The 20,129-nt window shown below is 37.2% G+C and overlaps 1 protein-coding gene across 3 annotated transcripts in view; it reads right to left on the bottom strand.

Annotated features, from left to right (window-relative positions):
• The window catches only part of LOC105145431 (orthodenticle 1), a 74,061-nt gene extending 60,079 nt beyond the window's left edge, over positions 1–13,982 (bottom strand). Inside the window, exon 1 of one of the 3 annotated variants that reach the window (XM_087416805.1) lies at positions 12,777–13,982. The gene's annotated coding sequence lies outside the window, so the exon portion shown is untranslated. The remainder of the gene's footprint in view (positions 1–12,776) is intronic. The other 2 variants (XM_087416806.1, XM_011054946.2) reach the window with 2 other exon arrangements.
• Positions 13,983–20,129: the final 6,147 nt, after the last annotated feature.

Below are 20,129 nucleotides of genomic sequence, written 5' to 3'. Positions count from 1 at the left end.
CTGCGGCCGCGACATTCACGCGAGGAGGCAATTTAGCAGGCGCAATGACGCGCGTCCGATTTGTTTTGTTGTTGTCACCGCCGAGCGCGGGTACTTATAAACGGCGCGTACGCGTTCCGCAGGAATCGCGCGGGCGAGGACGAGGATAGGAGCGGAGAGCAGAAAAAGTCAGAGAGGTTGAGGAGCGGAGAGAAGCGACTCGTCGCTGCGAGAGAAGAAATCTCGTGAGCGAAGTCGAAGGACGAGAAGCGGAGAAGCGGAACGACGACGAAACCCGTTCTCATTATTATATTCATATTCAGGCACGATGGGGCGAACCCTCCCCCTCGTTCCGCGTCCTGCGCTCTCCTCTCACCCGCCGCGGTTTCTCTCTCTCTTTCTCTCTCCCTCAGCCGCGCGTAGAGAGACGGTATAGATATAGCGGTATAAAAATCTCTATAAAAAGTTGAAAAGTGCCGCCGCCGGAGTTGAGGGGCGACAATGGATGAAATATGCCGCTCTGTTCGACCCTACTGGAAGCCTTAAGGTGCTGGACACCTCCTTACACCTGCGCGCGCGCGAGAGAGAGAACCTCGGCGTGTTATAGCGCCTTATTATAAACCGAGACCGGCGGCCTCAGCATCTCGCCACGGATAGGACGCCTATCCACGAAATCGATGCGGCCTTCTACCTTGAATTATTCCTGCTGCTGCGCGAGACTGCGAGGCGGTCGCGGCGATTCCGTGAAATTCGGAATTCTCTTGCGTCTCTCCACCTTCCTCGAAGGTAGAGACTCCGTCTATCCTTCTTCCTTTCCCCGTATACGTGAATGGATGCTCCTTTATGTCTTGGATTTACCTTATGATGTAAAGTAAATAGGTAGATGAGGATTCCAACGATTGGCTACCAAAGAATCATAACGTCTCGCGACTTGCGATCATGCTGTACCAAATAATCGATTGTGCAGCCACGAATTTTAATGATTGTGTACTCTCTAAAACTTACAGAGTGAAAAAGCTCACTCTTATGATCGTTTCTGCCAATGTAGATTAACTTTAATCTCGATTCAACTTTTATTCTTTTTCTAATTCTTAGAACTAGATGAAATAAAGAGTTAATTGAACTGAGAAATTAAATTGAATTAAATAATCTACACTGATAGAAACGAACATTAAAGATTGAGACACTCTTTTTGGAAGACTGGCTCAATTTTCATTCCAAAGAATTGTTATTTAAGCAAAAATATTTAGTTGTTTTCCTTATTTAAGCATAATGATATAATTTTTCCAAAACATCGACTCGCTAAACATAGTCCTTTCACTTTGATACACGTATCGTTCATTCTTCCTGAACGCGCGAATAAATTGTCCAAGAATCCATTCTTGAAGCTATAATGATCATTTGAATTTTATGACGTGAAGTTATCCGAAAGATTTACGCGTATCTTATAAGAGGACGACGCATTGATTAGATATAATAACATCTGTTTATTAAAACATGATCTCACGGATAATTTAGAATCTGAAATTTACATTTAAATGTGTTTACACTTTACATCTCGTAATTACGTAACTAATGACATTTTATCAATGTGATAAGTTTATTGACGCATTATAACAAAATGTGCAACAGTAAAACATGGACTAACATGACTACCGGAGTATAATAATATGATATAGAAGTAATATTGTGATTCGCGCGAATCATGGCAAGCGCAGACCGCAGGTTAGATCAAAGCAGCTTAATAAAGCTCCGCCGCTTGCGATATTTCACGAAACGTACAACGGCTGTCGCGCCATAGCAGTCGTTAATAATGATTTGTGCTCATCGTGTCCCCCAATCCGCAGAAACGTCGGTAGTCCTACTTTCGATTTGTCCAGGAATAGAATGATCGTTTTTCTTTTCTTTCTATAATATTTCTGTTTTTTTAATGCCTACCAATCCTTCTATTCAGGCAGTTACGGAAATGTGAGGTATTAGCCGTCATCGCTGTTCAGATTAGTATGAACGACTTTCAAATGAATCCGATATCTTTTTTAGATTCGAAATGCATTTCACGAGTCGTTTCAATAATTTTTTAATTTGATAATTGATTGAATGTGAACTATAATTGTCACACAATTTTCATTATTAAGACATCATTTTTTGAATATTTTAACATCTCATATTTAAATTAACAAATATAATTGTACAGAAAAAAATAATTATATTAAAAGAACGAGATTTCACTGATTTATCAAAATTTGATACAGAACTAGATACAGATCTAAAAATAATTTTGTTAGATTATCAAAACAATTACATGTGCAAGGCGCAAGTATGATGAGTAATGCTGAAAAAATTTTTCCAACCAAATTCCAGCGTTCTACATAATTATTTTGATGGATCGACAAAATTATTTTCAGATCTGTATTTAGCTCAATTTTGATATAATTCAGCATGTCATTCTTCCTTGTATATAAATATTTTATTCTTTTCTCTTATCAAATATTTACTTTCAAATTTCCTTCTAGAAGCACAGTCAGTTGTTATCAAAAGTCTGGCATTATTTTCTATTTGTGGAAAGTTTTTTTTTTTACAAAAATCGTTGATGCAAATTTCAATCTTTGACAGAAATTGAAAAATTCATGTTATCTGATAACTAGATGTTTACATTCATAATTTTGATAATGACAATCTTGATCAGGATATCCAGCGATATCTGAGTAATTAATTCGAGGCTAATTTAAGGACATTTCAAGTAAAAATCCTTATTCTTCCAGATCGATTAATTTTCACTATTAATTCACAATATTATATATTTTATATTCAAGGATTATTATGACTAATTAAAATGCCAATAAAATGACAATATTGTTTAATAAATAATATTGCTTTATAAATAATATCAAACGAGCAGTTAACACAAACGATAATTTTTCTGCTATATTCTGTTTTATAATTATAGAGATTAAATTCAAGTTTTTCATTAATAACTTGTTATATTGCATTTTTAAGGGAGGATTTATTACCCAAATACAACTTTTCTTTTTATTACGTATCACAAACACCACCTTATAAAATTATTAATTTATTGGCGCTTTTCATTAAATTAATAATCTGATTTTCAATAACCACATTTTTTCAATATCTTACTTTTAAAGCTTCATCTAAAATCATCATAAAATTCATCATTACCGACATAGTTCTTGCGCACGTGCGAGAAATGTTTTTTATTTCTTTCTTTTCTCATGATTCGATTTTTTTGGAATGAAAAAATGAAGAAATGTCCTGATATTTCAGGAATTCAGAAGTTTTCCAGAATACATTAAGAATTCCAAGACGATTCTTGAGTTCGAAGACAATTAGGACTCTTAGACATCGGGCATCGTTTAGAAGATAGGTCCCATTTTTTACGACATCCAAGTCGACTTGATTGTAGACGAAACCTAAGGCCTGTTACACAATAAAGTCGCAAATCATAAACCGTAAGAAATTGACCAATCAGTTGAATATGAAAAAAATAATCAATTATGATCGATTAATTTCTTACGGATTACGACTTGCGATACCCTATATTATAGACATAAGGCCTCCTACAGACGAGCTACTTTCTAGCGTCACAATTGAAAGCAACGACCCGTTTATACGGAGCTATTTTCTGGCGTTACAGAAAAGTAGCGCAACAAGAAATTGTGGATACATTCAGATGGGCGAATTGGTGACGTGACTAACGCATTCGCAGCGCTCCTCTGTTACGCTACGAATTCGCCCATCTGAACACATCCGCAACGTTTCTTGTCGTGCCATGAATTGGCCCATATGAACATATTCGCGACACTTTTTTGTAGCGCCAGAAAATAGTAGACCCCGTATGAGCGGATCGACGCTTTCAATTGTGGCGCTACAAAGTAGCTCGTCTGTAGGAGCCCTTATATCTACAATAGAGAGTCATAAGTCGGAATCCGTAAGAAATTAACCAATTATAATTGTTTATTTTTTTCATATTTAACTGATTGGTCAATTTCTTACGGGTTACGATTTACGACTTTATTGTGTAACAAACCGTAAGCTTCGTCTTAGGCTTCGTCTACAATCAAGTCGGTTGACGCTTGGATGTTGTTAGTCATAAAAGATGGGACCTGATTATCTTCTAAATGCCCGATAGCCGATACGAAAAATCAATGTTATGTGCATACACACGACATACGATGTCTCCCGATTGATTGTAGAGTAGACTAGGCCTTAAGGATCACTGGACATCCTGTTAAATAGCTTGTCTAAATGATTGTCATATTTCAGACAGTAATATTTCAGATAGTAATATCATAATATTATAATATTATAGTATCGTTATAAACAAAAAAAAAAGAAAAAAAAGAAAGGAAAAGTCACATCATGAAATATGAAAAAAACCATTTATTCATTTCAAAAAATTTTGAATGAAATAGTTTTAAATGATGACAACGAAGTGAGTGACTATGACTCAATTCGAAGGATTTTTGTTGTGACGAAAAGGACGTGCTATATACAAACGTAGTTTAGACTTTCAAATAGAGATGTAACCTGTCAGATGCCAAAACCAAAAATCATTGTTGTTTCGTGCTACTTGCAGCGATGACTCTTTCTCAATTCAACTATTGAATTGGAACAAAAGTTCTATAAACTTTAAAATTCAAACACTTTGTAACTGTAACTTTGTAAAAAATAAACAAAATTTAAAAAGAATTCGAAAAAAAATCTCTGCTTTGGAAGCAATCTCATGTCTTTCGAATTTCTGTGAGTACACACATAGTTTAAATATGGAAAACTATGAGCTAGTTACAAAATAGGAAATTTTCTTCTCATTTTACAAGCCTGTCACGTTGTGTCTAAAAAACTTTGCAAAAATTTCCGACTTTCTAACGTAACAGCTTAAAGTTTTCCCTATAAAATCATTTTAAAAATATTTCTAAGATTTTTGTTATTAAGTTATCATGGATTAAATGGAAGGAGCATTTTGTTTTTGATTGCTCATAATAACTCCGTGAAAAATCACCGTGATTAAAAAAAAACTCTTAAAGAAATCTATCGAGTGGTATAATTGTCCAATTTTTTTTAAACACAGACATGATACAAATAAAGTAGCACTATGAACTTTTGTTCCAACTTAATATTTCCATGCCTTTCGATTAAGAAATCAGGTGTTTACTTCTCGAAACAGGTTTAGTCAAGGATTTTAAACGAAGAAGCCAACGGAAAATTTAACTCATTTTTCTTTTTGACAGCGGTTTCATACTTCTAGTCAACACTCACTAGCATGCGGATGTACTTGTAGTCGCATTCTATTTCAAAGTATATATTAAGTATTATTAATGTTTTAACGCTTATATAGGATAATCACTGATCCAAGTAATCAATACTTTATTAAGTTAATATTACATCAATTTACACATTAATTTATAACCGCACTCTGAGCGGATTTCACTATTTATAGTTATTGAACTATTCCATGTTATTGTAGTTTAATAATCAAATTGGGCTGAATTTCTGAAACGCAAAGATATTAAAATGTTTTCAATAATAATCTGAAAAATTCTTGCTGTAATGCAATATGCGACAAAAAGACTGAATTCGATTAAGATTGAGCCACATTGGTGACCACACATAGTCAATGATATATTTTATGAACAATATGCCTTTATTGCGAAATAAATAAGAGCAAGCAACAAAGGTATTTTACAGATACAAGTATACTTCGCGGATTCATGAGGTTTCGCTGGAAATTTCGAACGAATAAACAAGTGCATGTATTATGGAGCTGTACGAAATAGATTTCAATCAAAATTGTTCAATTATTCCTTTGATTTCCTTTGTATCTTTTAGGAAAAAACGAAATAATTTCGATTGAAATCCATTCCGAATAATTTTCTATTTATACGTATTCCGATCAAGTAACGTAAGTTTCGTGTAAAGTTTTTATTTGTAGAAATATAACGAGAGCGACGTAAAATTTCGTTTTTTTGCGAATGGTTGCGTCACACAAACGACAGACGATAAACGCGAGTGATCTCGGGGTTTTCTGGGCGTATACGATGGGGATGCGTCGTCGCTTGTAAATCACGGAACGTGGACGTGCACCAATCGGCGCGGGACTTAATTTACGGCCGCATTACGAGCCAACGAAGCGCTGAAATGGCGCTTCGCCATTCATTGTCCGCCACGCGAAGCTCGAGCTTAAATTGCGTAAGATTTATACCTCGCCCCCCCACTGGCGTTAATCGTTGCGTCCCATCGCTGTCGAATTTTCGAAAAAATTTGACAGATTCTGCTTCAATTTTGCTTCAATTCTATTCCAAGATAGACAGATATTTCCGGAATGAAATATGCTAACTGATAGCTAAATGCGAATATACATATACTTGTTCAATGAACGTTTGTTACATTCGATTACAAATGGCCCGATAGTATATCTTAGAAATTTTATGATAGATTTTATTATTATTATTATTATTATTTTCATATCATTTTGGGCTGGTTGTTTCATCTTCGGATAAACTAATTTACCTACTGGACAAAAAAAGTAAAAAAGTAAGAGCATAAGAGAGTAAGACAGTGAGCTGAAGTTTTACCGAAAGGTGGAACAACCCAGCCTTAATTGTATAATTATATTTAAAAAATACAAAGTGATTCCCCTTTCTAAAATTTGTGATTTTTAACTACTTACGAATTGTCGTATTTATAAAAGAAATTCAATTTTCTTGACTTTAACAATATTAATAAATATTATATTGTTTTCACAGAGTCACAGACTGTTCCTTTTCACTTACATTATTCAAAATTGTTTTTCTTTTGGCTATATTCGTTCTCCTTCTTGCTTCCTTTATTTTCTCTCTATTGTTAAAAATTTAAATATTAAATTTTTCTTTTTTGTTTCAGTATATGATCAATACGCACAAATGTTTATTATCGTGTGCATTTTATTTCAAACATTTAAAAATAAGTAATATCACTTAATAATGACGTCTCTCTATAGTCACATCATGTTTGTAAGACCATCGTTAATCTGAATTCATTGAAATATTTCTAACATATACGGTTTGTTTCGGCAAAATATAACAGACGATTTAGAAGATTTCAAACATTAATTTAACAATGAACTGACGACTCGAATAACACACCTTAATTTTTCAACACTACAGATATTTTCATCATTATATTCTTTTATACTGAAGAGGATCCAATACCAGGGTCTGTAATTAATTAATTTATAATATATTGTATATTCATACACACGAATAACTTGTGTCGGCTCACATTGACTTGTCCTTTTGTATCATCATATTTATGATAAAAATAAGCAAATTTCCAAATATTAAAAATTCTCTCCCTGCCTATTTATCATCACAGATTTATAAATCACAGATTTCGGACCGTACATTAATGTGTGAACCCGACGATATGAAGGTTTCCTTGGAAGGAATTTCACCTCGAAGAAGGTGCTCCGAAACGACGGTACGGACTCGAACCGACGCTGACTCACTTGAGAGAACGCAGCTGATGCGAAGCCAGCTCGGAACGGTCAGATCGGGCCTGACCCCGTGTCCTGGCTGTTACCGTTTCTGAGTGACGTCTTCATGTCTGGCTCTGCGGGGCATTCCTCGTTCTCATTGTGCGTTTGTCCGTCAGCTCGTTCGGTCGGGTCCAGACCGCGAGACGTACACAACCCCCCGTCGTCGGCCACTTCTCGCCGTGAAAACTGCGCGGCATCTACGGAGATGACTCGTGAAAAAAAAGGGCACCACGAGTCACCACAGACCGACGATGACGCTATATCGGGTACCGGGAACCTCGCGAGAACGTGCGACGCGAGGATCGAGTGAAAGTGAAGTGGAGGTGCGACGATGCCCATTGTCACGACGTTCCAAGATATCACAAACAAAATCAATTACATTTTCTTTATTTTTGTGTCCAAATTGGAGCTCGAATTGAATATAGACTATTGTGATTAACTACATTAACTAATGCCTATTTCTATCAATGTAGAATAATTTTAATCTCGCTTCAACTTGCTCTTCATCTTTTTCTAATTCTTAGAACTAAAAAAAGGTAAAGAGTGAAATTAGAGATTAAAATTAACCTACATTGGTAGAAACGAGTAAATATGTTAGTTATCATTCGTTGAAGAAATCATCTTTGGACGATAGTTCGAAAGAGGCTTTCGCGTTTCTAACATATAAACCTGATGAGTTCCTAAATCTCGTGTGCACTAGTCGAGTTTATTAAATTCAGACTGTCATTGACTTTTATTTTATTTTGTACAATCAACTAGAACCCTGTGTCTTCTTTTAATTTTGTTTTACACGTCCTACTAATTTTATTTTACAGTCATCCCATAAATTTCGATGCAGCATTAAAATATTATGCATCTAATGAATATTTTAATTTAGTCTGCCTAAAAGATCATTTTCTGTTAAAATAATTCTTTCAAAGTTCTTAAAAATTCTTAAAAAGTTTGATAAGTTTGTTAAATAAGTTTGTTAAAATTAAAAATTTCTTCGTGTATATCTTTGATCTTAACAGTTGCACATACACACATTCTTAGTAAATAAAGATACCTGATCAAAATAGAAACACACAACGCTTTATAAATACGTTACAAATATCTACAGAAACAGGTTAATCAATTGGACTTCTCGCTAATCGAATATAGCTGTGATTAATCTAGTAATTAAAACAATGATTATAATCCAATGTCACCTAATATATTAAAGTCTATCACTTTTTCTAATTAATATTTATTGTTCCGTTTAATTGCAATAAGAGGTTTCATTAGCAATAACATAAATTTCGTCATTCTAATGTGAGTAAAAACTTTTCTATCACTTGTGGCCCTTATTGTTAATTTTCCTATTCGAATATATATCACTCAGCGATTAAGATTATATACGACATGATACTTAATGACAAAAAAAGCAATTAAATGAACTCGCTAAAAATTATTCATTTTTTTAAATAAATACCGATTCATAAATTCTTAAATATATTCATTCGACACGTTGTGACCGAGTTTCTCCAAACTCTTTTATCATCGTTTTCGTCGGACATAAATTAATTAGTCACGTACAAAACTGAGAATAACCTTAGGTTCACTGAATGTTCAAGAAATCTGAGGTTCTCTTTCGGCCTAGGCAGTAGGCACTTCTCACCAGAGGAGAACGTGAACATACACCGCTAACGAGCGGCGATTTTGGTGCCGGAATCCCAACGCGATAGGTAACTAAACTCGTATTACCGATTCTACCGCGGCTAGGACAGCCGCTCGGTCAAAGAAATCGGTACAAAGATTGATGCTCGCGCGGCGCGTTTCACTCTCGCGCGGCCGGTAGCGGTCTTTATCGAGAGGACGTCGTATAAACGCGGCGTACTTTTCGTGACGATTAGCGGGGATGACGTGGCGTTATGCCGACAAAAGCGCGAACGATGGTTTACCGCTGCTCGTCGGGGTGTACGAGCCGGCGGAGAGAAAAGACGGCGGCGATCCTGAATAGAGCCGATAAGGAGGTGGCTTGGCAAAGCAAGGTGAGACGCCGGCGAGAGGTGTACCTCGTTAATTGGCGACAATTAACAGGACGAGCATGCGACTGGCTACCGAAGGCACTCACGCGCGTGATACGCGCGAAAAGGCGCCGGTCTTTATTCCTTGCGTTCTTACGCAAGAAGCCGCTCCGTCGCCGCTTTCTTTCGGCGCGGCCGATTTCCGCGACTTCATTTATCAGAAACCCGCGTTCGATCGAGGATTCATAAGCGCGACGCGGAAAAGAACTCGCATCCACGACCGTTACGTCAATTTCAGAATCGCGCGAGTCGTAACGATCGTAGCATTCGGTATGCATACTCTGCGGTTTCTTTCACGGTTTGACGAAGTCGCAGTTAAGAGTTTAAGCCGATCTATTTATTCATATGCGGTCATTCATCTGACATTATCGCCCAAGATTATTTCATCTCTTCGTTATTTTAAGCAGGATTTCTCTTCCTTCTTTTAAATCAATTTACGCGTTACGATGCTGTTACTATCAACGTAAATAATGTTAATAGTCGTAGCATCATGATATTTCATAAATATACATATACTACATATTCATAGATTATACATCACGTCTTTCATTTCTATCAATGTAAATTAATTTTAATTTCGGTTCGGTAAATTAACTTACTTTTTATCTTTTTCTAATTCGTAGAACCAGAGAGAGAGAAAGATAAAAAGCAAGTTAAACTGCGACAAAAGTTAACCCACAGATAGAAACGAGTACCATTCAATCAATTTCGATTCCCATATTATAGAAAAATGAACGACGTTTTTAACTGTCGAGACAATTGCAAAGTTCAAAGAGTATATTTTCTGATTTCTATATTTTGATTTTAACGCGTAACACGGGAAGCTGCGAGCTGTCACGAATACGTATGTTGATCTCCTGAGGAAAGAATTTATTGTTTCTAGATAAGTGTCAAGAATCAGGATTTTTGTCTCACTTCAACGAAAGAGACACTTCAACTCCTCCGGATTCGAACGATCGGAGGGCGTGTCGGGATAATCGTCATCGTGTTTCGGCCAAAATTTAATCCGAGAACAACCTACTAACTTTCATGGTGGTTTTTCTAATTAAACTGTACTCCGCGGCAATAATTTTCATACCTTCGTTCTCCAGAGACGCCTTAATTTAAAGCGTCGTCAACGCAGAATGCAATTATCACAAGATGCTTAGTGTCATCGTACTATTGGAAATATCGTTGCAAACAGTTTATAGAAAGGTATATTAATCGAAAACATATCTTAGAGAGCAGGACGACGGCAATTTACAGATAGTCTCCTCGGAGCGAAGTAATTAAATTAGTTCCGAATCGTGTGATAAACGAGACTACTTGATTATTTCTCGAATATGTGTGTGATATTGGAAATGTTTGGATACCCGAGCAAAACACGATTTGCTGCAGAGAGTACGCTTCAAGACGCACAACTGTGTGATATCGATCATTATAATCACTATTGCATTTAGGAGAGATGACGGAATTTCCGAGAAGATGTTGCGAAAATGTTTAATGCAACGGTTGTGAATATCATCAGTTTTATACACGAGGAGAAAAATGATTGAATAATTTTTATGACATAAAATTACTAAAAATATTCTGGCTATTTTTATCGAACTTATGACAAATTGTATTTGTCTGGAAATAAAAATATCAGAAATGTGTTAAGATAAAAAGTATAGTATTATTCATATCATTCATTAAGGAAAGTAAAGTAAATTTTTATATATTATATTAGATGTTGGAATTAATTCGTAGCGTTTTTAATGAAAGAATGTTATTTATTTCACATGAGCATTAAAAAATACATTAATGAAAGTACTTCCCATCACTTGTAAAACGCTACGAATTAATTCCAACACCTAATATAAGTAGGCACCTGCCAATTTCTATTAAAATTTACTAGAATTCTATTTAAATTTATTAACACATATTACTTTACATTGTTCTTCATCTATATACAAATCGATTTTTACTTTTCAACAATTTCTCTCGTAACACGACACAGGTTTTTTTGTTCCGCTAATAATATATTAGACTTTATTCTTAGTAACAGATCCGAATCTCAATATAGAATTAGATTCAGAATCATATGATGCTTTGTTATTAAACAGAAGCAACCTCCAGTTTTGTTATTTATAGATGTTTACGTGATTTTCATTATGTCGTTACATATCAATCCCTAGTGAGATTTTATCGAAATTATTCATATTTAATGTACGTAAAAACAACATGATTGAGGATTTTTTTAAAGATTTTGTGTGATTCTCTTTTTTTTATTGAGAAAGGATCGGTCACTTATATAACATGTGTGTTTTAAAAAGATAATAGTTTATTAAAATTTCAAATTTGATTTTAAAATTATCGTCTATCGATTTATTTATATATAATTTAAAAGATATAACCATCGCTCTTGTAGCCTAAACAAATTTTAACATTTTCAGGCAATATATTGCATAAAGACTTTTCTTATACAAGACGTAGTCAGTTTCAGTTTATATTACAGTCACATATTAGAGTTATATTAGAGTTTATATTACTTTTATACATCTCAGTATCTGATAGAATCGATGCTTTATATTTCTAAACGTAAGACAACAATAATCGCGGACAATATTATTGATTCGCATAAAAAAATGGAGCGTTGCAAGTGTTGTGAAAAAATTACAATCGTGAAAAAATTAAGATAAAGACTTATTCTTTTGTTCAGGTTTGTTCTTTTTCGAAAAATATTTTTAATTAATATACATTAATAAATATAATAAATTAAAGTGAAACATAGTATGTTTTATTCCAATTTATTCATCAGTGTACACCAGTTCAGAATGTTTTTCGAAAAAGAATAGATATTCTACTATCTTTAAAATAACGTCAAAGTAATAACATATCATTCGTCAATACTTCGCTCAAGTGATTTTAGAGAATATCGCGATTCACTCGAATCGTATATGAAGGATATATAAAACATATTTTACACAGAAAAAGAAATGAAGAACGAAGTACAAAGAGTAATATGAAGGAATTAAACTTGTCGCGCGTCTCGTGCTCCATTCAGCATACTTTATAAATTGACAGTCACGTCCTCTCGTCGTGTACAATGTTCGCACGGAAAGAAAAGATATTTCTAGACCGGAAGATTCGCAACCCTCTCGCCACAGGGTGACGTTCGAAGTCTTCCTCCCCCCCTTCCTGCCCCCAGTGTTTACATAACACGCATCTCATCCTCACTCAATCTCCTAGTTCTCGCTTACCTTTTTCGACGTCCTCTCGGCGATGCTCTCGCTGGTATTCTGTACCGAACGAAGACGATATCCTTGGAAGTCAATAATGTTTCTCGAGGATGATCTTCTCACGCACGTGACTTCCTCTTCTTCCTCTCTTCTTCGGTACGCTCCTCTTCGTACGTCCTCACTCGCGAATGTTGGTCATCTCAAAAATTTCGAAACGGCGCGTCACACCGAAGTGTCAGGACTCGCGCGGTGTACGCTCGTGATGATCGCGGATCTCGTTGTCGTTCGACGCGGACGATCGGAAGCAGGGAATCCGCGTTTCTCAGGACTTCGAAGAAGAAGCCGCTACCAACGGACGACTACGCACACCGTGTCGGAGAGGGCCGGCGTTGTGTGATCCACAACGGCGGAATAAGAGGAAACACGCGGGAACGCGTTGCCGTCGAAGAAATGTGGGCTCCGCTTTTACTCACTTGGCATATCGTCCGTCTCGCGCGCGAGCGAGCGTTACCTCCCGGGTGTTGTTCCTTCAACGCCGGCGACGGCGTCGATCGGCGACGGTGGCAGGGCGACGACGCCGCGCGCGCGGTTCGTGGTATCGCCGTTTGGCGGTGCTGAAAACGCGTGCCCTGAATCGCCACGAAACCCCCCTCTTATCCACCCCGTTCCACCACGTTCCCCGCTGTCATCCGCGAGCCACCGAACTGACCTGCGCGTCTCCCCGTGGAACCCGCACGCTCCGCTCCGAGAACGGCTGCCGTGGCGCGTCTGCCTGTGTCCGTGTGATGCCGCCGAGGATACACGGTACGTCGTGGACCAGCCGGAGGGAGGAGTGCAACGGGGTAAAGAAGGGAGAGAGAGAGAGGCAGCTGGAAGCGAGAATGCGTACGCGGGTATATCAGGGTATATGCGGAGGATGGGCCCCGCTGATATACTCGTATATGCGTGAGTATGTGGCTCGAGCCGGAGCCGGAGCCGGAGGAAGAGGAGGAGGGGAAGGGGGAGAGGCTACGCGCGCACACACTCGTGGTTCTCTCGCTTCTGGCACGCTCTCACACGCGCGAGTCGAGCGAGTTCTACCGACGATTCTCTCCTGAGCGAGTGTGCGTCGCTCGCAGGATCGTCCTACCTTCGATACACTCCCTCCGCCGTCACGAACGGCCTGCCTCCATTCGCGCGGCAGACGAGATACGCGCGGAGGACGGGCTCGCGTATGCGTGCCTGTGTGTGTACCGTTGAACGACGAGGTAGGGAGGGGGGACTCACCAACACTACGGCGAAGAGAACCGCTCGAGTATAGACGGGGAATTCGCGATTCGCGAATACGCGCGCCATACACATTTATACGCGCGCGCGGAGATCTCGGTTCGTCCCTTTCCGATACACTCCCCGATTATAACCAACTATTTCTCCGGGAGAACGCCCCCACCACCACGTTTATCGGAGGACGAGGGTGTACCGGAAGGGCGAGCGGAGTAAATGAGGGTTCGCGATGGTAGTTCGGGGTGTCTTCCTTCTTCCTCTTTCCCTCCGCTATCGTTATAAACGAGCTCCGCTGCCGATGATACATACGCGCGCGCAAACTCTCTCTCTCCCGGTTCACCCTCTCGATTCTTCTATCCCCCCCCCCTCCTCCCCCTTCTGGCGACGGACACGTCCTCGTGAACACGCGAACAATATCCCCGTACGTGAACGAAGAAATGTGTTTTGGTGGGGGGAGAGGGGAGGGGGAGGAAAGAGCGCGCTGATGGAAGTGGACGGCATGGGCTCTTAACTTGCCCTCTTGCTCTTTCCTCTCTCCCTGCCAACCCCGTTCATTGCCAGAGATTTAACGCCGGTTGTTGTATTTACGCGTAACGCCGCGCACGCGACGTGAGTGAGGAAGAGTCCAAAGCAGTTCGCTCGTCCTTTTTTTTTACGTTCGCCATGAAGAAAAAAAGGACGATGTACACGGCTATCATTATTTTTCATGAAATCGTACGTAGACTTTCTTCTTCACCCCCGTCGCTTGGGTCGAAATCGTTCGCGACTGCGTGCGATTTTTTTTACATCGATTTAACATATCGCTCTAGTTTTCTTGAAAACCATACGAAACGTCAGCAACGGACTCATCCGCGAGTGAGGGATGCAGCTTCCTCGCGTCTTCTGCTCTCTAATGGAAATACTCCGCTTCGATGAACAAGTGCGCGCGGACGCGTTTGCGACGCACGTACCGCTCGCACATACACAAGCACGTACGGTTGACAGGCACACCCTCCGCGGTACGTGGCTCGCCGCAAAGGCGAAGGGAGGAGAGGGACGGTGCACGTGCGCGCAGCATCCGTATGGACCAAAATGGCTGGCGGCACACGTGCCGATTGGCCGAACGGAGATGGCGGAGGCGTGGAGAACGCGCGCTTGCCGGCCGTTAATCGGTCGACGATCAAAATAAAGATCTTTCACCGTGGTGAGCGGCTGGTAAGAGAGAGAGAGAGAGAGAGAGAGAGAGGCGTAGCAGCGAGAGTGGGGATGTATGGGGTGCGCACGTTGTGTTTCGTATGCGCCTTTGGTAGGGCGAGATCACGATAGCGAGAGGGGCCACTCGCGATCGGTGGGGGTAAAGGACTTTTTTTATGGATCTCATGCTGTCTCCGTTCCGCACTCTCCATCACTTTCCATCACTCTCGCGTTGCACGATGCATCCCGCGTACGACGTACGGCGTACATGTGCGTGTACGCGGGTGTATCGGCGGGCGAGTGTCACGCGAGCGCGCGTGCACGCTCGGCGATCGTCATTAAGGGAGATGCTAATTGGTGGCAAAGCGAGGTCAGGCCAAAAGCCTTGCGCACCGTGTCCAGGGACTTTGCGTGTTTTTGTTCCGCTCTCTCTCGCATCTCCCGATGTGTGTGCGCCCGCGCGTGCGACTGTGTTTGGCGGAAGTCCCGGAAATTCCAGATCTCGCGAACGCTTGATTTTCCGCATCCACTATTGACATCGATGGTTCGGTAGAAATAGAATAGGTGAAGTAATACGGTCCAGAGATAACGAAAATTAGGAAAAATAAATGGCAAAAATGAAGAAATGAATTATAAAATTTAATTAACTCTTTCTCTCTTTCACGTTGGCATTATTTTTTATATTTTAAGAAGTTAAATTGAAAACTCTTTATTTTCTCCTTTTATTTATACATATATTTCCGTATATTTCAGATCACATCATTTTCCAATGCAATACAAAAATAACGTAATCTCTCTTACTTCTTCCAAATTTTATTTGTTTATTTTATTCACTCGAGATAAATCAAACGTCTTATTTTTCAACGATGTAGAGCGTGTTTGTTTTTTAAGTACAATCTTTTTTTCTCTACTGAACCACTAATTCCCACATTTTTGTCAATAAGATATCTAATGTGAAGAAATACTTTCAAAAGATATGTTTAACAATATCTGTCTTTTCCTGTATCTGTGATAAATACAATATTTTAATTATTGAAAATTTTTTTTCGCATGTAAATTATTATTTGATAAATATGAAATAAATATAACAGTAACTTCAACCTCTTTTTGCAATTGCTATTATAGTTTGTTTATAATAGATATTTTAAGACATTTTGAGTAATGTTTTAAGATGTTAATACACAATTCTGTGATTGATTTATAATATCTTAAGATTGTAAATATAAACCATGAAAACACTGCTTCTCGATTGCTCCTTTGTCAAAATAAAACTTATTAAAAATTGATTATAACAAATATATTATTAATATTAATTATTAATATTTTAATATATAATATTTTATACTCTATTTATACCTCTCAAAATTCAATTTTCTATTATCTATGAAAAGACAGTTGTCGCGCCAATATGGAACTGTTCTTCTTGTTAGTTTGTTTTTTTTAAAAAAGTTATATTCGGAAAAGTATATCATATTTTTGAGACGACTTACAGGAATATGTTTTACATGAGAATAAACGTAACCCTTTCTGCGCGACGCGACGGTTCGGAGCCAGGCAATGTACATCGTAACTTTCTTTGCACGATTTACCTCACTACTGAAATATCATGTATCTCTTCTCTTTCGTTGAATGTATAGTGCTATGTCGACAGAATATCATGTATGTATATTTGCGCGCGACATATTAGAGAAACGAGCGAATTCACTTCGTCGATATTACGTTTTCCGCGGATCCTCAACCGGCTAATTATAAAATGGTAAAATGGCAGATAAATGAAAGTAGTGGAAAAATTCAAATGTTGAATTATTTGAAATTGTAGGTATGTATCTTCGACCTGGTCATTATTTTCTACCTGAAAAAATTTTAGATATTATTTTATGTTAATGTAGAAATTAAATCTATCAAGTGTTAAAAAATAATAGTATACACACACACACACACACACACACACACACACACACACACACACACACACATATATATATATATACAAGCTGTTCTATGAAATAAGAATTTTTTCTACCATGGTAAATCATTTTCCAAACTTAGGTTAGATATAAAATCAATATTTTTTTCTTCATTTATTACTGAATTTATACTAGCATTCACATTTAAAAATACAATACCGTACGTAGCTGAAACGGGTTTATTTTGTTATCTTATTTTATTCTATACGTCTATACTTGTAACATAAGAACTAACCTAATAAAAAACGTTAACAAAATATATATATATGTAAGACAAAAAGTTGTATTCTAAAGATGAACAATATCTTTTTTTATTATATTTTATGACAGCAATAGAGGAGAAATTTATGAGCTTAAGGAAGGCCTTTCAGTTTCTAAATGTCTGACCTGCTGAAAAAAATTTGTCAGTTTCACAATTATTATCTTACATAAATATAAGTTAAATAGGAATTTCAAACCTTAATTTTTTGTTCACTGTATTAAAATACATAGACATTTGAGTTAAATAGGAATTTTAAACCTTAATTTTTTGTTAAATATATTATAGAATATACAATACATAGAGACTGATCTTTTAGAATATACTGCTTTTAAAGATAAAGTTAATTGTGAGCGAATTTATATTGAATCGAAAAATCGTATATATGAAATGGACACAGTCCATTGTTAACAATATGGACTTCAGCACAAAGATGGTCGTAACTGAGTAGTGAAACGTGAGTCGTAGTTATAAGTGTCAACAGACAATGTTTTGGTCAACTCACAACTACGACTTACGTTTCACGACTTAGTTACGGTCATAGTGGAATTAGACACGGTGCTGTATTCCCGAAGATTCGCAGTAGCAAAATAATGGCGTCTCTATTTGTAACTGACATGAATGTAACGTTTGATGATTCGATTTTATGTTTTCGAATTTTTATATATTATTATTTAGTTTTTATTAGTTTTTAGTTTAGTTTATAATAATTTATATATATGATTATTTTTATTTATTTTTTATGAAAGTCATGCTAGCATTTAGGGCCGATTTTTGATTGGTTGTGCCGCCATATTTATGCGCAATATAACATCTTGTTAAATTGTCTAATTCCACCATGGTTACGACCATCTTTGTGCTTAGGCCCTATCTCGTCGGTGGTACAACACTTATATCAGCGTCAGCGTACCAAAACTGATAACGGATGGGGTGCGTATTCGTCCTAATAAAAGTCAATCCTGGCAGTTCCTGTTAGTACAGATATGCATTATATCCATTTTCGACACTACGATTTTATCGGTAATTTTGCAACATAGATGGAGGTAAGGTTTCCTGCAGACAACCTTTTTATTTTAAGTGTTTGTTTCGTCGACGTGGTTGTTTAAAAGTTGAATGGAGGCAGCAAAAATTTCACAAAAATCACTATTAGACTAAGAAATGGTAAAGGTCTCAATATAAATAATTTTTTTTCGTTCTCGACATAAACTCCATTTCACAAATATATATTAATGCATATGCTTTAATTCTGGAAAATGAATTTTCAAATTAATACATATACTCTTCTAGATAAAAGAATTGAGATTTGATTTATGAATCGATTTTTTATTTAATTAAAAATTAAATTAATTAGATCAAAAGTGATAGATCTGAGAATTTTGTAAAAGTTTTATTATTATTTTCCAATTTCAAAATGCATGTCACTTTAATTGAAAATTATTACAATCAAAATTCTCTAAAATGATTTTATTTAACATTAATCAGTTGTAATATTTGTCTGTCCTATTACAAGACTACATTTTATTTGAGAAAAGTACGATAAGAATTCCCGATGCTGAATCTTCGAAATAATAAAAGATTGGCTTTTCGACACAAATTTTCAAGTATAAACCCGAAGGATCACGTTGAAACTGCCGGTTATGATCGTCCCTGTATTACATACGATATACCTTCTGTTCGCCCGTCAATCTCGTGGGCAGAAACGGAGGCCAATTGTTGTTTGTTTGTATTTACTACGAAAGAGCACCCCGGCTGTGCCTAGAGGAGCTGCATCGACGCTATGAAAAGGGGGAGGTTGGGGATTCACTGGCATATCGTATTCTCTATTCTATAGTAGGTATATACAGTGCATGCGGTTGGGGGGCACGAGACGTTACCAGCCTGGAAATTGAATGTCACTCGGAAAAGAAACGTCACAATATTCCGCGTGTCGGTTCCTGGTGGGAGCTGTTTTGTAGCTTCTCGTCTCATTTCTTGTTCCGCTTCTCGAAAGCTATTGTGCACGCTTCGTCACGCGACAGTTTTTACAACAAAAACAGTAATAGTAATCGAAGATGAAAAATTTAGGAGCCTTTCGAATAAGCCAATCAAATATTTCAATTTTATTTTGCGCACTCATGATAGCGTGTCTTAACGCGATAAAGTACGAAAATTGCTTGTTACTATTTGAGCTTGTTACTATTATATAAAAATGAATTATAACTTACTATCTAAATGATAATTTTAAGTAAAAAAATTTTAATTATTAAAATATATTTATTTAAAATTGTAAAAATGCAGAGTTTTGTGATACCATCTCTTTTTTTTCTTTCAATTTTAAATGATTAGTAATAATAATTTATTAAACACATATATAAGATGAGGCTCGGAAGAATCTATCGATAAAAAATATAAAAAAGCCCATCAAAACCAGAAACGCATAAAATATAATAACATTTATTATATATTATTATATTTTATTCGTTTTGTTACATTCATATGAAAAGAAAGAATTTTCTGTGCATCCGAACAGCTGATGACGGCTTTGATGAGCTTTTTTACATTTTTCACTAATAACTTATTGCTATTTTGAACTCTGAAGAAGTATTATCAGAAAATACACATTGAATTGACTATTTAAGAATTGAACATCATGCGTGACATGTGTGCAGCAACCTTGTCTAATAATATCGGCGACAGGGTAGATTGGCGTGCATCTCATTGACCGAGAAATCC

This window comes from Acromyrmex echinatior, chromosome 2, assembly GCF_024713525.1.
Source record: "Acromyrmex echinatior isolate Ae372 chromosome 2, ASM2471352v2, whole genome shotgun sequence".
In the NCBI taxonomy this organism is placed as follows: Eukaryota; Metazoa; Arthropoda; class Insecta; order Hymenoptera; family Formicidae; genus Acromyrmex; species Acromyrmex echinatior.
This window is presented reverse-complemented; position numbering and strand designations above follow the sequence as displayed.